Source organism: Schistocerca serialis, chromosome 2 (assembly GCF_023864345.2).
Source record: "Schistocerca serialis cubense isolate TAMUIC-IGC-003099 chromosome 2, iqSchSeri2.2, whole genome shotgun sequence".
Lineage (NCBI taxonomy): Eukaryota > Metazoa > Arthropoda > Insecta > Orthoptera > Acrididae > Schistocerca > Schistocerca serialis.
Genome location: NC_064639.1, coordinates 251,674,011 through 251,692,156, shown reverse-complemented (window position 1 = coordinate 251,692,156; position 18,146 = coordinate 251,674,011). Strand labels below are relative to the sequence as shown.

Below are 18,146 nucleotides of genomic sequence, written 5' to 3'. Positions count from 1 at the left end.
TAAATAGATGTAAATTGCGTTCAGCAGTGAAAAGTTAGTCTCCTTCGTACACGTTCTACTTAACAAGGAGGCACACTAATTTAAAAAAATGAAAGTAGCATGAAGTATAAAATTTAAGAAGTTGCATAATAAAACAAAAAATAAAAGAGTTCCTCCCGAAATAAAACAATAAAACCAAACTAGAAAACGTATTTAGCCATGCTTACACTTACGGTCTGTGTATGATTTATGCCACTAAAAGCATCGGTCTGATCATGAATCATTTAATGAAGTGGACGTCGTCAAAATAATCGCATTAGTCTATACATTATATACAGATTCCAAAGTGAATCGTGACACAGTGTGGCTATGTACACTGAGCAACCGTCAGTTGATAGTTTTTGGCCACATTTCCAGTTTTACGTTCATCCAAGGAGCGTCTGGGCCAACGGCCTTACCGCAGTGGATACACCGGTTCCCGTGAGATCACCGAAGTTAAGCGCTGTCGGGCGTGGCCGGCACTTGGATGGGTGACCATCCAGGCCGCCATGCGCTGTTGCCATTTTTCGGGGTACACTCAGCCTCGTGATGCCAATTGAGGAGCTATTCGACCGAACAGTAGCGGCTGCGGTAAAAGAAAACCATCATAACGACAGGGAGAGCGGTGTGCTGACCACACGCCCCTCCTATGCACATCCTCACCTGAGGATGACACGGCGGTCGGATGGTGCCGATGGGCCACTTGCGGCCTGAAGATGTCTCCATCAGGCATAGTCTACAACGAAAATTGAAAGCATTAAATTGTTTAAGACGAAGACAGTATTTTAAATATTATAAGTTTAATTATTACTACGACTTTTTAGAGTTCAATAGGTCCGGCGCTTAATAAACTAGTGCTTTCTTTCAACTGTTTAAATACATAAAAAGCCACAAAAACTGTTTTTACTGAATTTACAGCGATTCCCGGTGTGACAGCAAACTTGTTTCCCAACGAATAAACGGCAAGAGAAAGAGAAAACAAACCAACTCAGAACAGAACGTTCGTACGATTATCATTACTTCTCAGTCGAAAGCAAACAACCGTTCACAAAGAAAAACATGTTTACCGCATCAAGAACAACGTCCTACTGAAGGCTGTTGTAAATTAGAGGATACGTCTTCAAGTTAATTGGATGGATAGCACCGTTAGACAGCCCTTGCTTCAGCGCAGAGGATCCTTCTTTTCTATATTCCCGTGGCTTTAATTTCGTTACCACAAAACTCAACATGTCCTTATCGCCACGGCTCATTTCGAAAGGCCGTATTCTGACTTCCTCGTTGATAACTGAGTTGTTTTCTCTCACAAGATTTCGGCAATGGGTGGCGTAACATTACATTATGAATGATTCTAATTGTACGTTTAGCTCTTGTTTTGCACTGTAATGTCTCCTGGTAGGGCGCAAGGGCTATCATGAACTTAAAAATACCTCTCTAGCAAAATGGCATTCTTTTCTGATTCATTTAACATATAATCAAGAGACACTAATTTGTACTACTCCATTTGGAAACTGGCCAAAGTAAACTATAAGATGCAATTGAAAGACGGGTGTATAATTTTATCAGTAACTGCAATACTTGCAGTTTTCTTATTTTAGCTATATTTTCGGAGGAAAAGTTTGTGTACACTGAACGTTCAATGGTATCATCAACAAGAACAGAGAAGCAAAACTAATTTTGTAAGTACAGTAATACATTTTAGGAAAAAACAAACAAATACTCTGAAAAATAGACGTGTCCCAGTTGCAACGAACAGCAGTTGATTGAGAAACCACCGTTGTTATATTGTTAGAAGTTTTTCAGAAATAATCGAGTACATCGCAACCCGGCTTACATTTTTTAGGAAATAATTCTGCTGTGACGGCAGAGTGAGGTCTCGCTGACATTAAAGTTAGTAACAAGATTCTAACAAGCTACGATCCTACGGGCTGCTTGCAGAAGAGAGCTATTGTGGACTGCTGATTAGGTACACGCACAATTACAGTCCACTCGATAACTGTTTCTGCAATCAATTCCTTTAGTGGACTGTACTTTTGAGGGGCTCTCACTCATAAATATTCATAATTTACAGGAAATATCATGGCCAGCGTGACTTCTTTTTCAGCTGAACGGAGACGTTGCAACAGAGAGATGGTGTGTGACGCAGCTGTCAGAATAGTTTTGGTAACGTTAAATACTGCAGCTTCCTCAGCGTTTATCGTTAAATATTGCCCGCCCCCCTCTCCAGTAATTTCGTCCCTCCCTCCGTGATCTTTCCGCCATTTCACATACCAGAGAGAATACAATATGGATACGGAAGATATTTCTCAGCAGCACTGGTCTCTTGAATATCTCTGATGCAACACAGTATTCATTAAAAAACCTGCCTGTGCCACGTGTGAGTTTTTAATGCCGCACGTCAGACACATTTTGCGGGGAGAGCGCTAACGCCACACTGATGTTGTTCAGCGTGTTACAAATTTAACAGAATGCTTTACTTAGTCGTCTCGACTATATATGTATGCGCTGCTCAGAGCGATATATGTAAATGAGGCCCGCGCACTGACGGATAAGGAGTGTACTATATCGTACATAAAACCAGTAGGGAAAGCAGTTTCTCACCGCCGCACGTGCGGAACTCCGAAACGTAGAGCCCATGCGGCACTTACTGCTAACACCTAAAAGCCAACTGGTGAACCCATCGTCCGGCGTTTACTGTCTTTATGAAAGCATGGGTAACAGCCTCCGAAATGTTGAAGTGGAGTGCTTGTAACATTCCGCTCTTAGCACGGTGTGTGAAACACACTGGCACAGTTTAGGCTAAACAATTTTCTTGTAATTCTCAAGTTTTGACGTTCCACGCTCCTGTCACTATACACATATACAGGGCGTCCCAGGAGGAATCTCTGGCATTATAGGATATGACAGGAACGATCGTTCACAGCAAAAAAGTGTAGTAAACAGGGACTCTTAAAATGCATACCTTAAGAGCTATGAGAACTTGCCCATTTTCGCTGCTATGAACTACTGAACAAGTGCTCATAGCTCTTAAGAGTCCAAGTTTATTGGTTCTCTTTTACTCATTTTGGTTCATACTACCTCCTCTCAAAATATGGAAAGCAACAAAGGGCAACTCGTTTTGTATTATCACGTAATAGGGGAGAGAGTGTGGCAGATATGATACGCGAATTGTGATGGAAGTCATTAAAGCAAAGACGTTTTTCGTCGCGGCGAGATCTATTTACGAAATTTCAGTCACCAACTTTCTCTTCCGAATGCGAAAATATTTTGTTGAGCCCAACCTTCATAGGTAGGAATGATCTTAAAAATAAAATAAGAGAAATCAGAGCTCGAACAGAAAGGTTTAGATGTTCGTTTTTTCCCGCGCGCTGTTCGGGAGTGGAATGGTAGAGAGATAGTATGATTGTGGCTCGATGAACCCTCTGCCAAGCACTTAAATGTGAATTGCAGAGTAATCATGTAGATGTAGATGTAGAAAGAGCTTAAAGTAGAACAGATTTGTTTCACATTATCGAAGAAGAAGTTATCATAGCACTTGTTGTTGTTGTTGTGGTCTTCAGTCCAGAGACTGGTTTGATGCAGCTCTCCATGCTACTCTATCCTGTGCAAGCTTCTTCATCTCCCAGTACCTACAGCAACCTACATCCTTCTGCATCTGCTTGGTGTATTCATCTCTTGGTCTCCCTCTACGATTTTTACCCTCCAAGCTGCCCTCCAATACTAAATTGGTGATCCCTCGATGCCTCAGAACATGTCCTACCAACCGATCCCTTCTTCTAGTCAAGTTGTGCCACACACTTCTCTTCTCCCCAATCCTATTCAACACCTCCTCAGTAGTTATGTGATCTACCCATCTAATCTTCAGCATTCTTCTGTAGCACCACATTTCGAAAGCTTCTATTCTCTTCTTGTCTAAACTATTTATCGTCCATGTTTCACTTCCATACATGGCTACACTCCATACAAATACTTTCAGAAACGACTTCCTGACACTTAAATCTATACTCGATGTTATCAAATTTCTCTTCCTCAGGAACGCTTTCCTTCCCATTGCCAGTCTACATTTTATATCCTCTCTACTTCGACCATCATCAGTTATTTTGCTCCCCAAATAGCAAAACTCCTTTACTACTTTGTCTCATTTCCTAATCTAATACCCCCAGCATCACCCGACTTGATTCGACTACATTCCATTATCCTCGTTTTGCTTTTGTTGATGTTCATCTTATATCCTCCTTTCAAGACACTATCCATTCCATTCAACTGCTATTCCAAGTCCTTTGCTGTCTCTGACAGAATTACAATGTTATCGGCGAACCTCAACGTTTTCATTTCTTCTCCATAGATTTTAATACCTACTCCGAATTTTTCTTTTGTTTCCTTTACTGCTTCCTCACTATACAGATTGAATAACAGTGGGGAGAGGCTACAACCCTGTGTCACTCCCTTCCCAACCACTGCTTCCCTTTCATGCCCCTCAACTCTTATAACTGCCATTTGGTTTCTACACAAATTGTAAATAGCCTTTCGCTCCCTATATTTTACCCCTGCCACCTTCAGAATTTGTAAGAGAGTATTCCAGTCAACATTGTCAAAAGCTTTCTCTAAGTCTACAAATGCTAGAAACGTAGGTTTGTCTTTCCTTAATCTAGCTTCTTAGATAAGTCGTAGGATAAGTATTGCCTCACGTGTTCCAACATTTCTACGAAATAAAAACTGATCTTACCTGAGGTCGGCTTCAACTAGCTTTTCCATTCGTCTGTAACGAATTCGCGTTAGTATTTTGCAGCCGTGACTTATTAAACTGATAGTTCGGTAATTTTCACATCTGTCAACACCTGCTTTCTTTGGGACTGGAATTATTATATTCTTCTTGAAGTCTGAGGGTATTTCGCCTGTCTCATACATCTTGCTCACCAGATGGTACAGTTTTGTCATGACTGGGTCTCCCATGGCCGTCAGTAGTTCTAATGGAATGTTATCTACTCCCGGGGCCTTGTTTCGACTCAGGTCTTTCAGTGCTCTGTCAAACTCTTCATGCAGTATCGTATCTCCCATTTCAGCTTCATCTACATCCTCTTCCATTTCCATAATATTGTCCTCAAGTACATCGCCCTTGTATAGACCCGCTATATATTCCTTCCACCTTTCTGCTTTCCCTTCTTTGCTTCTAGCACTTAAGATACGCATTAATTAGAGCGCATGTTTAATAGACTTGTTTGCTTCGAATGATGGCTCCTGCCAAATCCCTGACCATTGAACATTCATCCAGGGTAGGGTGACCAAACGTCCCGGAAAACCGGGATTGTCCCGGTTTTCATCCCTGTTTTCCGGTGTCCCGAAAATTTTTTCGGGACGCTCAAAGTCCCGGAATCCAGTTTTTAAATACATTTCGTGAAACTTTCTCAAATATTTGGGATTTCGCTATATTGAAGGAAATACATCATAAGAAATTAATATATTTTAGCATATTTGTCTAAAACCTCCATTGTCCCATACTAGTAATCACAGTATCAGTATTGATACACTCAGGCAATAATTTACTTTGAGGGGTACTTTGGCCGACAAGTAGTAAGTTGTATTATTGCAACAGAGCTATGAAACCGTCCGATGGTCGTGCCACTTACACACTCATTGTCAGAACAGTGTAGTAGTTGATGTTTTGTCAGACAAACTGCAATAGTTTTTTCTCATATTACTGGTATTATTGCTGCAGTACTGTGAAACGCAATGCGAAACGCGCCTGCAAATTCAGTGACTGTTATTCCAAGGAATGGAATTTCATTAATAAAGGTCGTTCTGATTACGAAGCAGAGTGTTCCGTATGTAACTGTTTTATTAGTATAAGTCATGGTGGACGTTCCGACATAGTTGATAACATCAGGTTAAAGAAACACATTAACAGATACAGTGCACCGAGCTGCAGTAAAACTCTACAAAAATATTTTTTGAAACATCAGCCAAGTGTAGAGACGAAAGTTCGAACAGCCGAGCTTACACTAGCCTACCACACGGCAAAACACCACCAAACTTATAGATCTAGTGATTGTACTAATAAGCTTAACAGCATTATGTTTGGTGATTCTTCCATTGCAAAAAAGTTTAGTTCAGCAAGAAGTAAAGTGTCAGCCTTAGTGAAAGGAGTTATTGCTCCCCAGAGTGTAAAGGAAAGCCTTGAATACATCAAAAAATCTTCTTTCTACGGAATATCCACTGATGCCAGCAATCATAAGGCCACAAAAATTTTTTCGTTTGTTGTTCAGTTTTTTTCGATATTAGTCAGGGAATTCAGACCAAACTTTTGAAGGTGAGTTCCCTCCCTAATGAAACATCTGACGAAATTTCAAGATTTTGTATGAATACTATCGAAATGTTTGATCTTGAGAAAAATAAATGTGTGGCATTTTGTGGAGACAACACCAACACAAACTTTGGTGGTTTAAAAAGACAAGGCAAATGCAACGTATTTACCAAATTAAAGACAACATTGCATGAAAACATTGAAGGTCTAGGGTGCCCTGCACATGTTTTACACAATAGCGTGCAGACATCTGCTGACAGTTTAAGCTGTGATGTTGAAACTATCGTCATGAACGTATACTCACAGTTTTACATATATACTGTTAGAACAGAGAGGCTTAAGGAGTTCTGAGATTATGTGGGAGCTGAATATATGAATGTGTCACTCGAAATCTCGCTGGTTATCACTGTTTCCAGCAGTTGAAAGAGTAATCCACCTGTTTGAACCGTTAAAAGATTTTTTCCTAAATGAAGACAAAGCCCCCAAAATATTGGTTCAGTTTTCAGTAACCCTTTAAGTGAAGCCTACTTACGGTTCATTCACAGTCAGCTTAGCACTTCGCAGCATGGGATAAAGGAAATTGAGGGAAGCACGAAAAGTGTAATAGAGGTAAATGACGTTTTGAAAAATACTCTGGAAACGGTTACTAAGAGGAGAGAACAGCAGTTCATTTCTTTTAATGTTAAATCTGTCCTTAAAAGAGTAGAAGTATCAGAAGCAGCGGAAAGGAGTTTTAGAGAAGAAGTTAACAAGTTTTATGACACTTGTGTAGAATATCTCAGCAAGTGGAGGGCCTCATATTTACCCTCATCGCCGGTGTTTGATTGGATGTTACTGAAGAGAGTGCCAAATTGGGAAAGTGTTGAAGAGACAGTTTCTTGTTTGAAGAGTAAAGAGATTGAAATCGATGATTCCATTCTCTTTGATCAGTTCGGCGTACTGACAAATTTTGTCGAAGAAAGTCTTCACAAGTGGAATGATGAAAAAAAAACACCATTGTAATGTCATGAGAAGTGGGTGAGTTTTTTTAAAAGCTGTGACTGTGTTCAGCATTACTCTGAGTTGGTAATAATTGCAAGGTATTTATTTGCAATCCCAGCCCATAATGCCAATGTGGAAAGAATATTTTCGTTCATGAATATCCAGTGGACTGATGAAAGAAACAGAATGGAGGTGGACTCTCTTGAAGCAATCCTGCAGATCCTGTACAACTACAAAATGGATTGTGCCGAGTTTTATCACTGTGTCTCAAAGAACAAAGACATTACCAAGAAGGCTGTAGGCAGTGACAAATACCCTTTTCTCCAAGGACAGTCGATTCCATCTACAAGTGCTCAGTAATATTAAAACTCATGTTAATATTAATAGATTAAAAGTTGAATGGCTGTAAAATTTTGTAAAATCGTAATACATTTCTTTATTACTGTATACGTTCATTAAATGTCATTAATTATGCAGATAATCTAGATTATATCAATCTTTTGTATCCTCTTATTAGTTATAATAATCGGGTTAACAAAATGTATCAACAAAACATTAATATTTAAAATTAAGAAACCTGGGTACATGTGGAATGAGGTGTCCATTGGCACGTGGGCGAATGTGTCCCGGTTTTCACCGAAAATAATTTGGTCACCCTCATCCAGGGACGCCCTGTGTACGACGGGGCACACATAAAGTTTTGATTATCATTTCGAAAAATTGAAGTGCAATAATTAATTTGTTGTGTGCTACGGTACTTCAGGACGGGGCTTTAATGTGTAGAAGGAAGGACTGCTCGTATTTCAGTTAGACGAGCGGCTTCTGCCAAGTACTGAAGAAAACAACGATCAAAATTTAGAAATGGACAACAAAAAATCTTTACGGTTGTAAACAGGATATTAGTTCTTTTATGTGTGTAGTTTGCTGTCGGTAAGACAGCTTTCAGCGAAAAAGCGAAGAATTCGGTCTTGGTGTTCAAATGGCTACCAATGAAACTAAAACAGAAAAATTGTGGCCTGATTTCTGTTGCATCATACGTACTTTGTTCTACGATTTGCCGTGGGACAGGTGAGTACAGCCCCTGTACTATATAAGGAAGATCTATGACTGTACAACAAACTAAGTTTAGTCAACAATGAACTTGTGTTGTAAAAGTGGCTACAGATGATCAGTGACGTTGGGTAGGCATAAGGCTGGAAAAGTACATTTTAAACAATCTATGTGTGACTGGAGAGCCAACAGTGTCAATGGATCACTGTTATTTTTAAAAATGTTTTTATAAGGAAGCAAAATCTGAACAAGACGATGCATAAACATGGTGGCATTTACCCATTGTTTGCATCAATTACACCAATGAAACGCCATGAAATGACAGCTTGTTTCATCACACCTTGGTGATAAACGGAATAAATGAGCGGTTTTATGCATCAGTTTGTTAAAGTGCATGGCACGCGTAACTCTTTATGTTTAGAACGACAGCTTAAGTTACAGCTCAGTCGAATCACTGCTTGTATCACCGTATTCTTGGCAAGACTGGTGCTGAATTGAGCAAGTTTCACATACTTCCTACTCCGTACTGAGAGAGGTAGCGGATTGGTTAGATCAAAGGACTAGCAATGGCGAGAACGATGATTCGGATCCTCGTCCCGCCATCCAGATATAGGTTCTTTTGTGATTTCCCTAAATCACTGTTGGAAAACGCGGGAATGGTTCTTTTGTAAAGGGAACGGCCGATTTCCATCCTCATTGTTGTATCCCGCCTGGATGGCGGCGCGTGGGTCTGCTGAAGGGTAGGCCGAATGTAGGAAGTGAGTTGGAGCAGGAAAAGGTGAAACACGTCGGTACTACAAGTAAGTAAAAGTGGTTTTTCTGGTGCATGAATATATAGAGAGGCATACAAAACATTGTACGTAGGTGCGAAGCCTTAGACCCGTCGTCAGTAGAGCAAAGTCTCTATTTGAAGCGAAGCTGAAGTGTATCGGCCGTCTGCTCTTCATCAAATGGGCTGAATCCGGAGCGACACTCTTAGAGCTCCGCAGCGCCGGCTAGAAGGCGCTGTCGTCGGTGTCTCTCGTAGTGCCAACTTATGAACTTGCACCTACGTCGTGGTATCGATAGCTATCGATACCACACTAATCATTTCGTATTCCGAGTTTGTCCTCTGTCTCTAATGACTACACTTTCGACGGGAAGTTAAACTCCAACCTTCCGTTTCCTCTTTTCCAGCTCCACACTCCGCGGTTAACACAGAACTAATCAATTGTTGTTTCCGGCCATGCACGTTAGATAACAGTAACATTAATTCCAACACATATAACTCCTGCTTGATATATTTATATCCACTATTAATTATATCAGAATTAACAGCCCGAACTTTCTCATCCCATTCCCTGTACCAGTCTTCTGCTCCTAGTGTTCGCATCTCAAGAACTAGGGCTTGAACACTGACATTTACATTCATTCTATTTTAGCTGACTTTAACGATATACGAGTAGCTCATACTCACAGCAATCTTGGAGGACCTGGGTTCAATATACAGTGCAGGAATTTATGGCTTTACAAATATTTCTATACTATAGACATTTTTCCGCTATTTCAACGTTTAACGAGTGTAGCACAGGTGCCTCATTACCCTTACGTAACAGGACTTTTTCCTAAGTAGTTAATTAAATCTATAGGGACTTCATTTTCATACTTTATTCACTTGTTCTCGCTTCGGGTTACGTCCTTTAGTTCCAAAGGTGGCACGTACTTTCCCCTTCCTGGTGCACTTGTTCCACCTCCCACACAGTTTGCCATCCACAAAGCCACTGCTTCAGTTCTTGATGGCAGTACTTTTCACAGAAATATTCAAAGATTTTAAGGTTTTCGTGAATTGTTTCGGATGTATTCGCAGTTACTGTGAGATTTACAGTATTTCAATAGTCCAACCTTTGCGGCATTGTGTCAGAGGCCCCGGATTCGATCTCCATTAACGGGCGTACATCACAAATTATGGCACTATCCTAATTTCAGCACTTGCACAGTTACCCTGTCACTTCCATCTATCTCCCTGGATGGGTTTCTTGCTCCAGGGGCGATAGTTCCAAGAATTGCAAACCCTCCCGGCTCGGATTTTATAGTGACAGATCTCATGTTAAGCTTCAATGACAGATAGCCGATATTTTCACACTTTACAATTTTCACACAACCTTCCTTGCCAGTGTTTTTTCTTGAACTTACAAGTCACGTTTCAGGTGTAAGAGCTGTAACTCAGTTTCAAACTTTCCAATTTCCATACATGCTCCCCTGCGAGATTTTTTTCTTGAATTTACAAGTCCCATTCCAGGTTCGGAACTGTAGCTCAGTTATTATGATGCGTCTCTGGAATAAATTAAGTGACATTGTTATAGCGCTCTATCAATAAAGACGCCTCACTGCTCACGCTTTAACAGTACCTATTTTTTCAGTCTTTCCATGTATTGCTAATCACAAGTCATCCTTACACAGATTTTGTTTATTTAGTGATCAGTATTCTGACTGGTTTCATGCGGCTCATCAGAAATTCCTTCCTTGTGCCAACTTCTGTATCCCAGAGTACCATTTCCACCCTACGATCTCTGTCTCCCCTTACAGTTCTCACCTCAACAGACCCCTCTAATATCATGGACTTCCTTTCTACATCGTTTCTGCGGAGAACCTCCTTATTCCTTATTTTATCACATCACTTCATTTTCAGCATCCTTTTGCAGCAACACATAAAAAACTCTTCGGCTCTCTTCTCTGATTTTCTTGCAGACCGTGATCCCCTACAGTACAATGCTGTGCACCAAACGTACATTCTCAGAAATTCCTTCCTGAGGTTAATGTTTGTGTTTGATACGATGTTTAAATGGTTCAAATGGTTCTAAGCACTACAGGACTTAAGATCTGAGGTCATCAGTCCCCTTGACGCAGAACTAATTAAACCTAACTATCCTAAGGACATCACACACATCCATGCCCTAGGCAGGATTCGAACCTGCGACCGTAGCAGCAGCGCGGCTCCGGACTGAAGATCCTAGAACCGCTCGGCTACAGCGGCCGGCGATACGATGTCTCTTGGCAGGGATACCTTCTTTCCCTTATACTAGCCTACTTTTCAAGTCCTCTTTGCTTCGTCCGTCATCGGCTATTTTGCTTCTAAGATAGCAGAATTCATTTCACCTACTCCGTAGTCCCCAATTTAGATACTGACTGTATCATTAGTATCATTCCTGACGTTTCTCATTACTTTCGTCAAATTTTCCTTTACTCTAAATCCGTATTGTGTACTTGTTAGACCGTTCATTCCATTCAACACTTCTTGCAATTCTTCTTCACTTTTACTGAGAATAGCAGTATTTGTCCCAATCCTGGATCTTTTGTTTCTGTCATTGCATTTTCGATGTGTGGATCGAACAGTAGGGTCGAAAGACTACGTCCTTGTCCTACCCCCTTTTCGAACTGAACACGTTGTTGTTGGTCTACCATACTTATTGTTCCCTCTTGGTTCTTGTTCATATTGGATAATACTAGTAGTTCCCTAATCTTACTCCTATTTTTCTCAGAATTCCAAACTTCTTGGGCCCTTTTACATTGCTGTATGCTTTTTCCATGTCCACAAATCCTAAGAACGTGTCTTGAATTTTCTTAAGTTATCAGTTCTAACAACAGAGCCACCTGTAGTCTTCCACAGTTCTGTTACACTATAATACTAGAAATACTGCATCCCCTTAGCCTTCCATATCGACTCCACTTCTCCCTCAGTCGCAACATTAGAGAAGACCTAGCCCTCGTAGAGGGCTTCAGTGTCATTTTCCCACATATCCGCTATCTCCTCTGGGCTTAACATTGGAATTACTAATACTCTCTTAATGCTGACGCCTTTGCTTTTAATTGGTTTTGTTGACTTTTCTATACACTGATTCAGTCTTTCTTCAATTTTTTTCAACGGCCATGTCGCCACAGCTTCCTTGCACTTCCTGTTTATTTCATTCCTAAGTGATTTATATTTCTGTACTTTTGAATTTCCCTGTGTGGTTTTGTACTTCCTTCTAGCGTCGATCAAGTATTTCCTCTGTTATCTAAGTTTTCCTCACCGTTACTCTTCTTGTACATATGTTTGACTTCCCAACATCAGTGAGTGCCTATTTATAGTTGTCCATTCTTCTTCAACTCAACTACCTACTGCGTGATTCATTATCTCAGTATCTACAGCCTCAGGGAACATCGAACCCATATTGCCACCCCTAAGTCACTAAACCAGTTCTTTTCAACATCGAATATTCTGGATGTGTCTCTTATGTTTCAGCCCACTCTTGACCACTATTAAATTGTGATCCGAATGCATACCTCATCCTGGGTATACCTTACAATCCAATATCTGAGCCGGCCGGTTTGGCCGAGCGGTTCTAGGCGCTTCAGTCTGGAACCGCGTGACCGCTACGGTCGAAGGTTCGAATCCTGCCTCGGGCATGGATGTGTGTGGTGTCCTTAGGTTAGTTAGGTTTAAGTAGTTCTAAGTTGTAGGGGACTGATGGCCTCAGATGTTAAATGCCATAGTGCTCAGAGCCATTTGAATTTGAACCAGTATCTGATTTAGGAATCTCTGCTTGACCATGATGTAATCCCGCTGGAATCTTCCCGTGTCTCTCGGCCTTTCTAAGCGTACCACCTTTTATTGTGATTTTTGAATACTGCGTTCTCTATCACCATCTGAAATTTATTGGAGACCTCTGTTCTTCTCATTTCTCGTTCCTGCTACCAAGCCCATATTCTGCCGAATTTTTTCTTCTATTCCTTGCCCTACCAACGCGTTCAGATCCCACATGATTATTAGATTATTCCCTGCTTACTAACTGAATTACCCGTTCAGTATCCTGGTATAGTTTTTCCAATATTTCACATTCTCCTTGCGACATTGGCATGTATACCTGAACAATTGACGTCGGTGTTGGTTTGCTTTCGATTCTATTGAGAACCACTTTATCGCCGAATTCTTCATAAAAACTCACTCTCTGCTCTTCGTTCTTATTCGTGGCGTTTCCTACACTCGTTCCGCTGCTGACCAGAAATCTCTATTTTCTTTCCATTTCACTTCACTGACCCGCGCTATATGTAGACTGAATTTTTGCACTTCCATTTTCAGATTTTCTACCTTACTTACTACTTTCAAACTTCTGACGCTCTATCCCTGGCTCGTAGAACGTTATCCTTTCGTTGATTACTCCATATTTTTCTCATGACAACCACCCTCACCCCGAGATCCGGAGTCTTCTGCCAATTAAGAACTTTTTAAATTATACGCCACGCCTCCTGTGGACACACGCTGTGTGTCTTTAAAATAGTGCTTTCCATTTCCTTCTGCGTCCTCACGCCGTTAATCATCGCTGATTCTTCCTCCTTTTAGGGGCCGTTTCCCACCACAAGAGCCAGTGGTTGCCCTGAAAATTTGTCCGCCCCTCCCACCTCTCTCATAAGGTCAATGGGAGAGCGAGGGTTACTCCTTATACTGGGAGTATTCAGCCCCATTGCTGACGATTTTTATTCATAATTTAAGCAGTGGCTAGGTTGGAAGCTGGGATCCAGGATGTTTGGTTACTAGTCAAAGACCTTACGCACACGTTCTCGGCATGGGTGTTTTATAATTTGTCAATACCTATTCCGAGGTCGTGTCGACTGACGACCCCAGCAAGTCTAAGTGTGCATGGTATGTAATTTCTCTTTTGTACTACGAGGGTCACTCCGAAAGAAATGAACACTATTTTTATGAAAATACAGTTTTCATTCTGCATGTGTGAACGTTTTACAGTGTGTAGATATATCCTTCCCCATTGTTTTCAAACTTAGTTCGACCTGATCCCGTGAGTGGCGCAGTCACAGCATGTCTTCAAGATGGCTGCTACACTTGACGTTCGTCAGATGCAACCTGCTGTCATAGAATTCCTGTGCTGTGAAAACGAGACAGTGGGAAACATCCACAAGAGGTTGAAAAAGGTGTATGAAGATGCTACTGTCGATCGCAGTACAGTTAGTCGGTGGGCAATCAGGTTACGTGATGAAAGCGGGCACGGGAATATTGAGGATTGCCCTCGCAGCGGCAAGCCTTGTACTGCACACACTCCAGACAATGCGCAGAGAGTTAACGGATTGGTGACGGCTGACAGACGCATCACAGTGTACGAATTGTCACGCTACGTTGGGATAGAGGAAGGAAGTGTTTGCAGAATACTGAAAGTGTTGGCGTGCCAGGTGGGTTCCACGATTGTTGACAGTGGCTCACAAAGAAACAAGAAAAACGGTATGCAGCGAACTTTTGGAACAGTAAGAGAATGGTGGAGATGAATTTCTTGGAAGAATTGTGACAGGTGATGAAACATGGTTCCATCATTTTTCACCAGAGACGATGAGGCAATCAATGGAGTGGCATCATGCAAATTCACCCAAGCAAAAAAAAATTCAAAACCACACCTTCTGCTGAAAAAGTTGTGGCTACGGTGTTTCTCGATTCCGAAGGACTCTTCCTTGTGGACATCACGCCAAGTGGAACCACCATAAATTCTGATGCATATGTGACGACACTGAAGAAACTTGAAGCTCGACTGAGTCGTGTTCGACCACATCGGCAAAAGCAGGACGTTTTGCTGTTGTACGATAATGCACGGCCACATGTTAGTCAAAAAACCATGGAAGCGATCACAAAACTCGGATGGACAACACTGAAACACCCGCCTCACAGTCCTGAACTGGCTCCCTGTGACTATCATCTCTTTGAGACACTGAAAGGCTCTCTTCGTGGAACAAGGTTTGAAGATGATAACTCCCTCGCGCACGCTGCCAAACAGTGGCTCCAACAGGTTGGTCCAGCATTTTACCATGCGGATATACAAGCGCTGGTTCGAAGATGGCGTAAGGCAGTTGAGAGGGGTGGAAATTATGTGGAGAAATGAAAATATTGTTCCTAAAGGATGTATCCACACACTGTAAGACTTTCAAACATGTAGAATAAAAAATGGATTTAAAAAAAATAGTGTCCATTTCTTTTGGAGTGACCCTCGTATTTACGAGTATGGTGCATCCACATTCATTTTACACTTGAGGATAAGCAAACGCTAGAGTAGCCAGTACTGCTTAGCGGAGATCTCATGTAAAACAACCTCGTGGAAATGATGTCATTCCTTACATGCACTGTTCCTTATTGGAGCAGGTTCAACTTGTAGTCATGGTTAAGATAAGGCATGGCTGATTAGGTAACTGGGTCTAGACAAAATTCGAAAAAAAAGCGCCAACGTTAAAGTTCAGAAAGCAATCAACGTTCGAAGAGAAGGTAGTTTTTGCAAAACAGAAGTCCTGTTGACTTCTAAATTCAGAGTATAGGAAAATTCCGAAAATAAAAAATGACGATATCGCGAAATTTTTCAGGATCGAACTGACTATGCGTAAGGTGTTGTTAGGTACTTCAGACCAAGGCTAAGAAAATCACACGCTCAACAGAAGAAACCGCTTTTTCGGGCTAGATGGAAGAAGTACATAACATATATGACGGTGCTATATAGCAGAATCTTAGTAGCAGTGGAAAATTGTTAGTCAAATAAAACATCGAGAAGTTTTATAGCTTCCGAAAACGAGATAATTGACAGGTAAAATGTTTAGGAATGATAAGAGAAGAATGCTTTCAGCACAACGACACAATTTTTCGCAGTAATAGCAACAAAACCCACTTTCTGGCCTGTGCTGCGGCAGCGGCAGCGGCCTTGGTATTTTTTTTTTTTTTTCCTTTGCTCTTGCGTCGTTCAGAAACTGGGATATGGCCTCCGTTGGGCAAGAAGTATCTCTCTTTTTATTAGACGCATAATGAGGTATTGGCACAGTGGACCCTTTAAAACAGCAGCTAATTACTAAATTGTTTGAACAAGTTAACCGTGCCAACAATAAACTGCGAAAACGCCAGGTGTGTGTAGCCAGCGCCGCATGAAATCTGTTTTGTGAAGGCTCTTATAAAAAACTCCTTTGAGTCATGAATAACTAACGGGAAAAATCAACGTAACTAATTAATGACTCGTCGTAAATATGTGTGAACGAACAACGAATACCGCCCTTGTGCAAGTCTCTGCGCCTGCTGAAAAAGAGTAAGGAAGAAAATGCACGTCATTCAGGTTTACCTTCTCGTTTGGTATAAGGGTAGTTGATGGAGCCTCAGATGGAAGCAATGTATTCAAACGTCAAAATATGTCAGCGGCATCCTTTGACCACTACTGTGGAACTATTTTCTATATCTCGTTGCTGTGCTGTTACAGAGTGCGACAGTTGCCAGTCTATAAAGATGAACTCACCGCATTTGTTTTTGGTCACATAAGCTCGATTCACCAGTTCCCAAAACTAGGGGCTCATACTTCTCTTCTTCCAAAAAGAATACTGTCTACCTCTAGATGAATATCCGTATTATTAGTAGTAGATGCCAAGACAACATGATAGATCCTAGTTCCGTATCTTCGCCATATATATTAGTCCCTCAGATATTATCGTTCTCTTTCTCTCTCTCTCTCTCTCTCTCTCTCTATATATATATATATATATATATATATAACTTGAATTCTGTTTTATACTTATCATTTACTGAAACTTCCTATGGTGATAACGAAACAAATTTTTGGGTTGGCAGTCTTCTGACCGATTTGATGCGGCTTCACATGAACTGATCTGCGAAAATTTTTTCATTTCAGAATAACGCTTGCATCCAATGTCCTCTATTACATGTTGGATGTATTTCAATATCTGTCTCCCACTACACTTTTTATTTTCTGCAGCTCGTTCAGAAAGATTCACAACACGTGATCTACAATGGTGTCCCTGCCTCTTGTCAATGTGTTTTGTAAGTTCCTCTCCTCGCTGGTTTTGCCGAAAACCACCTCATTTGTACCGTACCGGTACACCTAACTTTCAACATCCTTCTACAGCACCACTTTCCCAAACACATCGATTCTCTTCTTTTCTGGTTTTTCCGCATTCCACGATTCGCTTCCATACAGCGCTCTGCTCCAGCCTTACCTTCTCATCAATTTCTTCCTCAAATTAAGGCCAACATTTATTATCAGTAGACTTCCTCAGGTTTACCTTGTTTTCCTTTTCTAGACTGCTTTTACCTCCTCCTCGATTAGCGCGTTATTTGTTTCTCAGCTTCAGAGTTAGCAGAACACCTTAACTTCATCTCTTTTTGTCATCCCACATTTTGACGTTAAATTTATTGCTGATCTCATTTATGCTGCTGATTATATTCGTCTCTCCTTGACTTACTCTCAATCCACAGTGTGCGTGCAATAGTCTGTTCATTCCAGATAAACGCCCTGGTATTCTTCCTCACTAAGTCCTATAGTATAATATCTGATTCCGCAATCTCTGACTCACCTTGTTGTAATACAGCTGGTATCTTCCCTTGTTTCCCAGGCTTCTCTTTTCTTATTTCTTCTATCGAGCCCATAGTTCCTCATAACTCTGGCTTCTATTCCTCCCCCTACTACAGCATTCCAGTCACCCATGATGTTCTCCCTGTACATACTGGATTACACTTTCTGTGTCTTTATATGGATGCTTTGTGTCTGTTCTTTCGGGCATGCGTCAGAATGAACAGACACCACGTATTCACGTAATTAATACGCTTAGCTGGGCAATGGATCCATCAACTTCAGTGCGGACGCACAAATATGTCAGACCTCCTGTGGGAATCTCAAAAGTAGCGAACATGGAGGAAATGGACAGGGGCTGTGGATAGGTGCCGCTAGATGGGAATGTGGATCTGTCGTGAGGAGTTCCGAGATACTTCGCGCAAGTGTGATAACGCTGTGTTCCTCAT

At 41.2% G+C, this 18,146-nt stretch overlaps 1 pseudogene; it reads left to right on the top strand.

Annotated features, from left to right (window-relative positions):
• The first annotated feature begins 423 nt into the window (after nucleotides 1-423).
• On the top strand, nucleotides 424-541 carry LOC126459620 (5S ribosomal RNA; annotated as a pseudogene).
• Nucleotides 542-18,146: the final 17,605 nt, after the last annotated feature.